General features: G+C 43.4%; 6 non-coding genes across 6 annotated transcripts; all 6 read right to left on the bottom strand.

The window, feature by feature from the left end:
* Positions 1-1,470: 1,470 nt before the first annotated feature.
* trnav-cac (transfer RNA valine (anticodon CAC)) lies at positions 1,471-1,543 on the bottom strand. The gene has a single exon. It is a non-coding gene; the product is annotated as a tRNA-Val (tRNA).
* A 122-nt stretch (positions 1,544-1,665) lies between these two features.
* trnav-aac (transfer RNA valine (anticodon AAC)) lies at positions 1,666-1,738 on the bottom strand. The gene has a single exon. It is a non-coding gene; the product is annotated as a tRNA-Val (tRNA).
* A 214-nt stretch (positions 1,739-1,952) lies between these two features.
* On the bottom strand, positions 1,953-2,025 carry trnav-uac (transfer RNA valine (anticodon UAC)). The gene has a single exon. It is a non-coding gene; the product is annotated as a tRNA-Val (tRNA).
* A 266-nt stretch (positions 2,026-2,291) lies between these two features.
* Positions 2,292-2,364, bottom strand: trnav-cac (transfer RNA valine (anticodon CAC)). The gene has a single exon. It is a non-coding gene; the product is annotated as a tRNA-Val (tRNA).
* A 121-nt stretch (positions 2,365-2,485) lies between these two features.
* Positions 2,486-2,558, bottom strand: trnav-aac (transfer RNA valine (anticodon AAC)). Its single transcript has one exon. It is a non-coding gene; the product is annotated as a tRNA-Val (tRNA).
* A 214-nt stretch (positions 2,559-2,772) lies between these two features.
* Positions 2,773-2,845, bottom strand: trnav-uac (transfer RNA valine (anticodon UAC)). The gene has a single exon. It is a non-coding gene; the product is annotated as a tRNA-Val (tRNA).
* Positions 2,846-13,415: the final 10,570 nt, after the last annotated feature.

The following is a 13,415-nucleotide window of genomic DNA, read 5'->3' as shown; positions in this document are numbered from 1 at the left end:
CTGTAAAATAAGTTACAGGTGGGCAAAGTAAGGGCCCACCTGTAACTTATTTGACAGGGTCCAAATAGGCTGTACGTGGTCAATGCATTAATAGGTCATATTTCATAATTACAGTGGTTTTATAAGGTGAAACCTACTGTACACCACACTGGGGACACAATACAACACACTGATGTACATTAAAGCTATTAATTATGCATAGTTAGCCTAAAAATGGACTGTCCACGAACAGCCTATTTGGTCCCTGTCAAATAAGTTACAGGTGGGCAAATTAAGGGCCCACTGTAGCCTAAAAATGGACTATCCACGAACAGCCTATTTGGTCCCTGTCAAATAAGTTACAGGTGGGCAAATTAAGGGCCCACTGAAGCCTAAAAATGGACTGTCCACGAACAGCCTATTTGGACCCTGTCAAATAAGTTACAGGTGGGCAAAGTAAGGGCCCACATGTAACTTATTTGACGGAGTCCAAATAGGTTGTCCGTGGTCAATGCATTAATAGGCCATAATTCATAATTACAGTGGTTTTTTGTGGTCAAACCTACTGTACACCACACTGGGGACAGAATACAACACACTGATGTACATTAAAACTATTAATTATGCATAATTAGCCTAAACATGGACTGTCCACGGACAGCATTTAGGGCACCCGTCAAATAGGTGACAGGTGGGATGCTGTTTTTGACTCTAACTTACTTAACGGGGTACTACGGACCCCAGTCTTTGTGGACCGTCTGAGGGGACCCTGAGGGGCCACAGATTTCAAATTGGAGCCATTCGGAGCTATTGGGACCGTTCCGTGGGGATGTCCACCAAACGCCTATGAAAATGAATGGGATAAGTTGCATGTGTCAGTGGCTCCCGCGCGGCCCCCGGGGGTCCGAGGGGCCCCAAACTCGACAAAAAGTTTCGTCACGTGGCCCTCTGCGACAGACCGAGCGGGCTAGGTCGAGACATGCCAAGTTTATTTTTAGCTATTTTTTATGCACCTCTCTGTCTCCCATTGATCTCTATGGGAGCATGTGTCTGCTAGGGTTAATTCAGCAGTTAGGATTAGAGGGCCTCCTAGGCTCGGGAAGCATCTAGAGCCACGATACTCTGGGGCCCGATTCGGGGGCCCGTGGCGGTCGTCCGTGACGAATCTCGAGGTCCTACGACCTTTCGACCCCTTAGGGCGACTGTTTATTTGATTATCAGAAACTTGATTTGGACGTCAGTCCCACCGCTTCTAGCGTACGCTTGTTCAAAAGCGACTGAAACTATAGACTGCCCAGTGTTTTTAACATGGCAAAATGCTGCTAATTTTGTTGGCAGACCGAACATTTTATATTACTGTACAGGAAACCTCAATGGCAATTTGTTTTATTTTTGTCCTTTTCTAAAGAGATTAAAACACAAACATCCCTGCAAGTGTACTGACCTGCTCAACAGAAAATCGCATACGAAATTTTTGCAAAAACCACCCACAGTTTCCGCCCAGTTTCGAACTGGGGACCTTTCGCGTGTGAGGCGAACGTTATAACCACTACACTACGGAAACACATCTTCATGTTGCAGACATAAATCTTTAGCTGCATGCTTATTAAAAAGCATATAAAGGAAATGAGCGCTGCACCCAACTAGTGTGGCAAACAGTTTAAAATTCTGTCAGAATCCAACCACTGTTTCTGCTCGGTTTCGAACCGAGGACCTTTCGCGTGTTGGGCGAACGTGATGACCACTACACTACAGAAACCTAGTGATGATGTGCATGTGCTTTTTAGAAGATGGCTCCTTCCCATAATCTGCTCTGCAAGCAGTGTGACAGTCTGTAAATTCCACAAACAACAGAACAGAGGTTATTCGCCATGGCAATCTGCCTACAGCTCCTTGGTACGATGGCCTTCACCTGTCTTAAAAGTAAGGGTTTTGTAGCGAATTGCAGCATTTATATTTAACATGCCTCCGCTTGTTTCCACCCAGTTTTGAACTGAGGACCTTTCGCGTGTAAAGCGAACGTGATAACCACTACACTACGGAAACTTGGTTTGGACGTCAGCCCCACCGCTTCTAGGGTACGCTTGTTCAAAAGCAACAGAAACTATAGACTGCCCAGTGTTTTTAACATGGCAAAATGCTGCTAATTTTGTTGGCAGACCGAACATTTTATATTACTGTACAGGAAACCTCAATGGTCATTTGTTTTATTTTTGTCCTTTTCTAAAGAGATTAAACCACAAACATCCTTGCAAGTGTACTGACCTGCTCAACAGAAAATCGCATACGAAATTTTTGCAAAAACCACCCACAGTTTCCGCCCAGTTTCGAACTAGGGACCTTTCGCGTGTGAGGCGAACGTTATAACCACTACACTACGGAAACACGTCATCAGGTTGCAGACATAAATCTTTAGGTGCATGCTTATTAAAAAGCATATAAAGGAAATGAGCGCTGCACCCAACTAGTGTGGCAAACAGTTTAAATTCTGTCAGAATTCAACCAATGCTTCTGCTCGGTTTCGAACCGAGGACCTTTCGCGTGTTGGGCGAACGTGATGACCACTACACTACAGAAACCTACTGATGAGGTGCATATGCTTTTTAGAAGATGGCTCCTTCCCATAATCTGCTCTGCAAGCAGTGTGACAGTCTGTGAATTCCACAAACAACAGAACAGAGGTTATTCGGCATGGCAGTCTGCCTACAGCTCCTTGGTACGATGGCCTTCACCTGTCTCCAAAGTAAGGGTTTTGTAGTGAATTGCAGCATTTATATTTAAAATGCCTCCACTTGTTTCCGCCCAGTTTTGAACTGAGGACCTTTCGCATGTAAAGCGAACGTGATAACCACTACTCTACGGAAACTTGTTTGGACATCAGTCCCACCACTTGTAGCGTACGCTTGTTCAAAAGCGACTGAAACTATAAACTGCCCAGTGTTTTAAACATGGCAAAAAGCTGCTAATTTTGTTGGCAGACCAAACATTTTTTATTACTGTAAAGGAAACCTCAACGGTCATTTGTTTTATTTTTGTCCTTTTCTAAAGAGATTAAACCACAAACATCCCTGCAAGTGTAATTTTTGCAAAAAACACCCACAGTTTCCTCCCAGTTTCAAACTGGGGACCTTTCGCGTGTGAGGCTAATGTGATAACCACTACGCTACGGAAACACGTCTTCAGGTTGCAGACATAAATCTTTAGGTGCACGCTTATTAAAAAGCATATAAAGGAAATAAGCGCTGCACCCACCTAGCATTGCAAACAGTTTACATTTTCTGTCAGAATCCAACCACTGTTTCTGCTCGGTTTCGAACCGAGGACCTTTCGCCCTTTAGGCCACCGAGTAAGGGAAGGCGTCCGCGGACAGATTAAAAGGTAGTGCCTTGGACCAGCGCGCAACGCCCCCTAGGCGATTTTTCAGGGCCCGGGCCCCGGGGGCCCCGCGGGAGCCCGACGAAATTCGGCCCCCTTGCCCGCAACCCGGGCCTCGGCCACAGGGGGGCTCACCGACCGCCCGCAGTCGATTCGACGCGCACCGAACACGGAGCGCACGCGTGTCCCCCTGATCGCCTTTTCGCGAAATTCCCTGACCACACCCACCGACCACCAAGCGCCCGTTCGTCCCACCTGTGACCTGTGAGCAGCCCGTGACCGCCCCCTGACCACGCCCACTGACACGAACAGCCTATTCGTCCCCCTGACCGCCTGTGTGACCACGAAAGGCCTGTTCATCCATGGCCAATCTGAGCGACGGCCCGTGGCCCCACCCACTGACCACGAACAGCCTATTCATCCCACTGACCGCCTGTGTGACCACGAACAGCCTATTCATCCCACTGACCAACTGTGTGACCACGAACAGCCTATTCATCCCACTGACCGCCTATGTGGCCACGAACAGCCTATTCATCCCACTGACAGCCTATGTGACCACAAACGGCCTGTTCGTCCACGGCCAATCTAAGCGACAGCCCGTTGCCCCGCCCACTGACCACGAACAGCCTATTCATCCCAATGACCACCTATGTGACCACGAACAGCCAATTCATCCCACTGACCGCCTGTGTGACCACGAACAGCCTATTCCTTCCACTGACTGCCTATGTGGCCACGAACAGCCTATTCGTCCCCCTGACAGCCAATGTGACCACGAACGGCCTGTTCGTCCACGGCCAATCTAAGTGACAGCCCGTGGCCCTGCCCACTGACCACGGACAGCCTATTCGTCCCACTGACCGCCTATGTGACCACGAACGGCCTGTTCGTCCACGGCCAATCTAAGTGACAGCTTATCCCTGAATTGGGGATGAATTGGGGATTTCATCATATGTGATGAAGTCCCCAATTCTTTACAGGGATTCACCCGCTGAAAATGTCTAAGTTGAAAACAGCATCCCACCTGCAACTTATTTGATGGAGCCCCTGTGAGCTCTTTGTGGACAGTTTGATTTTATGCTAATTTTGGCCTGTGTGACCACGAACAGCCTATTCATCCCACTGACAGCCTATGTGACCACGAACGGCCTGTTCGTCCACGGCCAATCTAAGTGACAGCCCGTGGCCCTGCCCACTGACCACGGACAGCCTATTCGTCCTCCTGATCTCCTGTGTGACCACGAATGGCCTATGTGTCCCATCAGCAGAACTATGCATTATTAGACTTAAAATGGCATGTCCATGGACAGCTTACAAGGACCCGGTCAAATAAGTTGCAGGTGGGCACCAAATAAGTTGCAGGTTGGCACGGGAAGGTCCCACCTGTAACTTATTTGACCGGACCTGTTTAGGCTGTCCGTGGTCGATGCATTAACAGGTCACAATTCATATTGTAAATGTTTTATTGCTTAAAACATGCAGTACAGTGGACAGGGAAGACAATGCAACATGTTGGTGTACTTTACAGCTCATAATTATGCATAATTAGCCTTAAAATGACATGTCCACGGACAGCTTACAGGGACCCTGTCACATAGGGTACAGGTGAGATCTTTTCTATATTTTGATGTCATGATTGATAAAAAAATGCATAAAAATGATTAAATATCAATTTTACGATAATCTCTGGGCCCCACTGAGCGATTTGCAGCCTTCAGAACCCCGAAATTCCACTGTCCACGAACAGCCTAAATTTTTGAATGGGATAAGTTGCAGATGGGACGTCCAGATCTCAGCCTCTGGACACAATTTGGAGATGAAACCTGCGCTCCTGTGCTCATCTGGACATGCCCTGCCCATGGTGTGAATTTCAAAGAGATTGGAGAAACTTGAAAATCCGACCCAAAAAATCTCAAAGGGAGAACTTTTGAGTCGGACTTTCAAGTTTCTCCAAACGCCCTGAAATTCACAGCACTGTCTGGGCACGTCCAGATGAGCGCAGGAGCGCAGGTTTCAGCTCCATTTGTGTCCAGAGGCTGAGATCTGGACGTCCCACGTACAATCTATCCCATTCAAAAATTTAGGCTGTTCGTGGACAGTGGAATTTCGGGGTTATGAAGGCTGCAAATCGCTCAGGGGGGCCCAGAGATTAACGTAAAATTGATATTTAATCAATTTTATTAATTTTTATCAGTCATGACATCAAAATATAAAACAGCATCCCACCTGCAACTTATTTGAATGGCCTGTTCGTCCACGGCCAATCTAAGCGACAGCCCGTGGCCCTGCCCACTGACCACAGAGAGCCTATTTGTCCCACTGACCGCCTATGTGACCACAGGAAGGTGTACACGAACATCCTATTTGGACCCTGTCAAATAAGTTACAGGTGGGCAAAGTAAGGGCCCACCTGTAACTTATTTGACAGGGTCCAAATAGGCTGTACGTGGTCAATGCATTAATAGGTCATATTTCATAATTACAGTGGTTTTATAAGGTGAAACCTACTGTACACCACACTGGGGACACCATACAACACACTGATGTACATTAAAGCTATTAATTATGCATAATTAGCCTAAAAATGGACTGTCCACGAACAGCCTATTTGGACCCTGTCAAATAAGTTACAGGTGGGCAAAGTAAGGGCCCACTAAAAATTGACTGTCCACGGACAGCCTATTTGGACCCTGTCGAATAAGTTACAGGTGGGCAAAGTAAGGGCCCACCTGTAACTTATTTGACGGAGTCCAAATAGGCTGTCCGTGGTCAATGCATTAATAGGTCATATTTCATAATTACAGTGGTTTTATGTGGTCAAACCTACTGTACACCACACTGGGGACACAATACAACACACTGATGTACATTAAAGCTAATAATTATGCATAATTAGCCTAAAAATGGACTGTCCACGAACAGCCTATTTGGACCCTGTCGAATAAGTTACAGGTGGGCAAAGTAAGGGCCCACCTGTAACTTATTTGACAGGATCCAAATAGGCTGTACGTGGTCAATGCATTAATAGGTCATATTTCATAATTACAGTGGTTTTATAAGGTGAAACCTACTGTACACCACACTGGGGACACAATACAACACACTGATGTACATTAAAGCTATTAATTATGCATAGTTAGCCTAAAAATGGACTGTCCACGAACAGCCTATTTGGTCCCTGTCAAATAAGTTACAGGTGGGCAAATTAAGGGCCCACTGTAGCCTAAAAATGGACTGTCCACGAACAGCCTATTTGGTCCCTGTCAAATAAGTTACAGGTGGGCAAATTAAGGGCCCACTGTAGCCTAAAAATGGACTGTCCACGAACAGCCTATTTGGACCCTGCCAAATAAGTTACAGGTGGGCAAAGTAAGGGCCCACCTGTAACTTATTTGACGGAGTCCAAATAGGTTGTCCGTGGTCAATGCATTAATAGGCCATAATTCATAATTGCAGTGGTTTTTTGTGGTCAAACCTACTGTACACCAAACTGGGGACAGAATACAACACACTGATGTACATTAAAACTATTAATTATGCATAATTAGCCTAAATATGGACTGTCCACGGACAGCATTTAGGGCACCCGTCAAATAGGTTACAGGTGGGATGCTGTTTTTGACTCTAACGCACTTAACGGGGTACTACGGACCCCAGTCTTTGTGGACCGTCTGAGGGGACCCTGAGGGGCCACAGATTTCAAATTGGAGCCATTCGGAGCTATTGGGACCGTTCCGTGGGGATGTCCACCAAACGCCTATGAAAATGAATGGGATAAGTTGCACGTGTCAGTGGCTCCCGCGCGGCCGCCAGGGGTCCGAGGGGCCCCAAACTCGACAAAAAGTTGCGTCACGTGGCCCTCTGCGACAGACCGAGCGGGCTAGGTCGAGACATGCCAAGTTTATTTTTAGCTATTTTTTATGCACCTCTCTGTCTCCCATTGATCTCTATGGGAGCATGTGTCTGCTAGGGTTAATTCAGCAGTTAGGATTAGAGGGCCTACTAGGCTCGGGAAGCATCTAGAGCCACGATACTCTGGGGCCCGATTCTGGGGAGGTCCTACGACCTTTCGACCCCTTAGGGCGACTGTTTATTTGATTATCAAAAAGTAAGACTGTTAAGTTAGCACTTTTAAACATCCGTTCACTTAAAAATAAATCACTTTTAGTCAACGACTTAATAACCACATACAACCTGGATTTTATGTTGCTGTTTGGGAAGATCTAAATGCGTCTCTTCGCTGTGACATTTTCGATACAGCACTTGATGTAGAAGAGGACAGACTCTGTGTGTGTGTGTCCAGGTCCTGATCTTCAAAAATACTCCACTCTGTGCAGACGAAGCAGTTTTGCAGCTGGATGAGAGCATTTTCAGTCCAGGCTGTGATGGTCTGTGTGGCTGGTTTTGTTTGCCTCCTGAGGGGGGTGTAGGCCGGGAAGAGGAGCAGGGAGAGGTGGTCTGATTGTCCGAGGTGGGGGAGGGGGGACGCTCTGTAGTCATGTTTAATGTTGGAATAAACATGATCTAATGTGTTTTCTCCCCTAGTGGCACACTTGACGTGCTGAGGGAATTTGGGGAGAACAGTCTTAAGGCACGCTTTATTAAAGTCCCCCGCGATGAACGCCATCCGGATGAGCCCTCTGTTGTTTAGTTACCATGAGCTGAAGCTGGCCGAGTGCCGTGCTAATGTTAGTGTTGTGGCAAAAATTCTGTTAAACATCATCACTGCGTAAGAGACACTCAGAGTCAAATTAATAAAAAGGAAAGTATTTATTCTTGCAAGAATAGGTTCAGTCTAGTACACAGAAGTTACGCTGTGCAAGAGAGTGACACACAACAGGAAGACATGAGACAGCCTTTATACTGTTTTCAAGGTTCCTCCTCACCCGCTGTACCTTTCACCCACTCAGATAAGGTCCTTACTGCTACTTAAAGACACAAACTGGTACTGAAATAAACTGGCCAAATCTGACCGTCCCTAAGGTCAGAGGTCCTGTCCCATATGTTCCTGAAACGTCACGCACAAGCACGTACACACATATACTTGTATACATTGAATAGGTTCTTTCTCTTATGATACCTGTTTGGGATCAATGAATATTAAAATTTCCACAACAATTCCCCCCTTTTTATCATTCAGATTACCCAATCATAATAATAAAAATAATAGAACAAATTTTAAGTCATATCATCACTTATACTCTTCATCTCTGGTTACCATTACAAATCTTGAAACCCACATGGCATTTCAACAGGCTAAGAAATACAAAGAAATAAAAGTAGAATAAAATCCCTAATTTCGACCCCTCTCCTTGTACGTCATCACATAGCGGATAACCACAGCTTTTAACCTTCTGTTCATATCAAAAACATTCATAGAAAGAAAGAAAAAGAAAAGGAAACATACACTTTAACACATGTCACAGTAGCTCCCACTACTTGTATCATCATATTTCGTTCATCCAATTGAACAGACTCCAAGCTTTAACCAGTCTCTGTACTGAGCTGGAGACACACATTATAATTCATGGTAAACATAACAATATTGATAATCCTATCGCTGAAATTGGTAGTACAGTACCCCCAACCCCCCAAAGATTAACAATCTTATCCATTTACCATCAGTCCACGCCCATTTCCATACATCACCTCCATTTTCCTAACCATGTTTTCTTAACTTTTAACTCGATTCAGCCAATGGTTTTACTTAGTAAGCTCTATTTAACACCATATTTAATAAAATCTATCCAGAAAAGGTTTCATATTTTTTATCCATTCTTTTAACCAATGTAGTTGTTCAAAATTAACTCTAATATTTCCATTACGGACCATCTTTTAGCTTATTACCATACATATTCTCCCATGATTGGCCTTTCTTACCCTTAATGGAAAGCCTAATCAAGTTTCTTCAATAATAATCCCTATTATTTACCTGAAATATTTTCTAATGAATCCTTAACCAATCAAATCATTTGATCTAAGCCCTATTTTGATTCAATCAAATAAAATCATCAAAATCATCACAAAAACAGATTCTTTTGCTAAACTCAAACCATTAGTTGGTGCATCTTCCTCCAGGTGTGTTGGTCATCTCGTTTGCCCCATGGACATTCCGTCTTCACCAGGGTGACTCTTTGCGAGTCGTTGCCGTAGTCTTCCCTCGCCGGTGAGGGAGGCTGTTACTAGCACGAGCCTTTGACCCCTCACGTTGTCCTCCTATTTGATTGTTGAGGCCTGTCGGTGTAGTCTAAGGTGAGAGGCTTCGACCCAGGTGTCCGACTCTCCAACCATTTTCTGATCATTACCAGATTTGCCCCTTAGATCACGATGCACCCCTACTGGAGTGAACCATCTCCTGCTTTGACCTGTGAATGAAGACCTTAAGTATTTTGTTAGTGACCGCTTGTCTTGCCGCTCGTCCCCTTTGGTGTGACCTGTGGAATCTTCACCATTTGTTCACCTTGCTGATGATATGCATTAAGAATTTCAAGTTTATTCTCAACACTTGTCCAATTCAACTCTGTTTCTTCTCATTTTACAAATCATCTTATCACTAAATAATTTCTTCCTCACTTAATAGCACTCGGGGTCCTTTTACCCTGAAAAACACTCAACCCACTTTGCTCATGTCCACAACACAATATTTATACATTTGGAACAGAATTAGTTCTGTTTTCTGCAATCCTTCCTGACATTCTGCAAAAGGAAAATCTTAAGTTATGCGCTGCGCAGGTGTGGCCTTGTTTCTTTCTGCCACAATAACAATCCAGGCCAGGATAGTTAGTCAAATTCATCCATAACCATTATTTTATTAGGCACATTCTGCCCTGCATCAAAGTCTGCATGCTCTGTAAAGAAAAACAAATCTCGAGGTTATTTTCAGATAGTAAAGTACACGTAGTTTCTTTTGTCTGCTGTGCTGCCACGGCCTTCGCTGCTGCATCTGCCCTGGCGTCTCCTGTTGAAACAGTCCTGCAATTTTGTTATCAGCGTGTGCGGCACACTTACAGACAGCAATTTTGTTAGGGAGAAGAATGGCTTCTTGCCAGGCTTTTACCCTATTAAGCCCCTTGTCCTCCCAACATATACCGTCCCTTAATAAACCAAATTTTGTCAATTGTTACCAAATTGTTACCATCCCCCCTTTTGATGCATGAATCATCTCGTGCATCAATCTAACATAATGGTGTTTGGATAAAGTTTGCCATCAACACTAACCCAAACGTTGTCCCAAAGCCAAAATTCCTCCAGACATCTTTCTCTGCCTCTGAAACAAAAATATTACTTAAAGCCACAAACACATCTTCTTATCAGAGTATTTGGAGGGCAACGGCCCTCAGTCTTACAGTGTATCCTGCTTTTCAGGCCTGTTGTTTGGTCACTTAATCCCGTCATCTACAAACATTGTTTCTGAAAATTCTGTTTCAATTGTTTCTGCCAGGTCAGGTCGTGCTGTACAGACTTGGTCAATGTCAGTCAAACAACATTTTCCCCCTTTTGTTCACAATATTCATAAATGTGAAGGACTCTCTTGATAATTTGATATTGACTTAGCCAATATGTCACTTTGTTATTGCCTGCAAATCTATAACATTTTAGTTTATCTCAACCCATGATGGACGACGATCTACCACTTCACAAATCCAATTTACATAAATGCTTTTAATCCATAGATTGATTCATAATTACCAGTAGCAGACAGAGCTGGATAACTAATCCATTTAAAGCTCGTCCCATTTTCTGCATCGTCTTGTCATCAGATTGACTCAAAACTATTAGCTTCCTTAAAACTTGTCATTTGCCTTAACCCATCTGTAATGATAAAACCCTCATTCCAGAGGTTAATGACACAATATACACACTATTCAGACGCAGTATTCGTACCCCAAACTAACACATACAAGACATAGAGTGCAGTCACCATCACACACACTCATATTAGACACATATTTTAACTGTTCATTTTTAATGTTCGCTTTTCATTATATCATCTCTAAAAAGATTTAAATTTTAAGTAAGATTTTAAACTTCACATTTTACTGTAGCTTTTACCTAATTTTACATGGTCTTTTAACCAGTTACAAAGCATGTCTGTTCATTATTCATTTCATCTTAGCAAAGTCAGCTGGGTTGTTTTTATCAAAAACAGCTCATTATCACTATTTTGTTCTTTAGCAGGCCGATAACAAAAAGACAGACACAGTTACCATCCCTTCCTCCACTCAAGCAGTCTCTCTCACTATAAACAAATAATCTTTTTCAACAGCCTCCTAAGACTGTAATTTAGACAAATTGTAATATTAAATTTATTACATTAACCTTTTACCATTCACCTTTGTTATCCAGACTCTTCTCAAATCTACAAAAGCCTGTCTTCATCTTTAGCCACCACCATGCCCAACGACCTTCAGGAGTTAAAACTATGTTATAAACATATTAGCTCAACATTAACTCTTCTATACATTTTACTTGCCCATATGGCAACCAACATCATGTCCCTCATATAATTAAGTTTTGTTACTGTCTCCGCAGCAAATAATGGCAATCACCTCATGGAATCAGCTGGCTTTTGAAAGTCCACTCCCGCTAGCTATTTATACACTTGTCACAATGAAAAACAAGCCATACAATCAATGCGGTTTCTGATGAGTGGTATAGAGGAACTCACATTTCTGGGTCAGACTGCCGTAAAGTTAATTTTAACCTCACAGCGCATCTCACCTCTCAATGCTCTGCTGACCCCGGTGGCCTCCAGTAATCAGCGCTCAACTCTCATACCTTTCACACAAATAACACCTCCATCCGGAGTTGCCCAATGTTTCGTGACACCCTGCGTTGGGCTGTCCCCTGGCCAGGAAGATCATCCCGTCATTGAGTAGCCACTCGTACACACGTACACACTGGTGACCGCTCTTTCCCAATACAATCAGTTTTCTTCAACAGAACTCAGCTGTTTTCTGGAGCTTAGGAAAGGCACGTTCAAGAGTCACCAGAGCCATTCCGATTGCCTAATAGTGTTCACAGGGAGACAGGTTAATAACAACAGTATTTAATCACTTAAATCCATTAACTATCTTAAAAGCAGCAACCTAGCTACTTAGACTATACTCAGTGAATTTAGATCACAACCGTACATTCAGTGTTCTTCATCTGTAGCCGGAGCCATCGGTCCTGAATGGTGGAGACTAAATGAGACAAAGTTGTTACTGGTCCTAAAATACGCTAATCAAAATGTCACCTCTATCGTTTAAGGTCTGTATTATTATTTTAAAGACTTCTTTAAAGTCATTCAGTTTTACATTTAAAACATTTACAAATACAAATTGCCCTCTGAACGGCAATGATTTCTTTTAACATCTCTGTGTCTATGGTTTTCAACTGAAACACTGTGCTTTACTATCAATAACTTATTTTCACTTATGACACAGGCTCAGATAACAGCTTTTAGCTGACATTGAATCAGAGAGAGACTCTGAGGCATTCAGGACTGGTACACTGCATTTTCATAAAACTTTTAACATCAGACTTTATCTGCCATCTTTTAACTCTAGCCCAGCTTAAGGCATCTTTGCCAGAAACTACATGTGTTTTCAAATAAACATAGTTTTACAGTTGTCTTTTGCCCATACATCAGGAAATTTAGGCATTACAAATTTCCATTCAGATTGAGTCTCTGTCGCACTGGCTGTTTCAGCCACAGCACACATCAGATTTAGATAAGCAAACTGTTTCATTACAGCCAATAACAACCTTATCTTTTGAAAGCAAAACATCAGCTTCTAGTTCTTTCATGGTCAACTTTTCAAGCTGTTTGTTTAATCAGATGCCTTTCAACACATTTTACATTTAGCAACTGTTAATTCGGTAGCCTACTACTTCTGCTTATTTGTTCTTACATAAAAATAATTATTCTAGTTCTCAATAACGTTTCACATTTCTCAATCTCCAATTAGGATTTACTTTTTGACGAGGCAAGCACTCTCTGCTTGTGATACTTTTTCAGTTATTGTAAATCATCTGTGAGATTAGTCTCTCTATATACTCTAAAATCCTTTTTT

Source organism: Siphateles boraxobius, unplaced genomic scaffold, assembly GCF_051911475.1.
Source record: "Siphateles boraxobius isolate OS27281-9 unplaced genomic scaffold, OSU_SipBor_1 63, whole genome shotgun sequence".
Lineage (NCBI taxonomy): Eukaryota > Metazoa > Chordata > Actinopteri > Cypriniformes > Leuciscidae > Siphateles > Siphateles boraxobius.
This window is presented reverse-complemented; position numbering and strand designations above follow the sequence as displayed.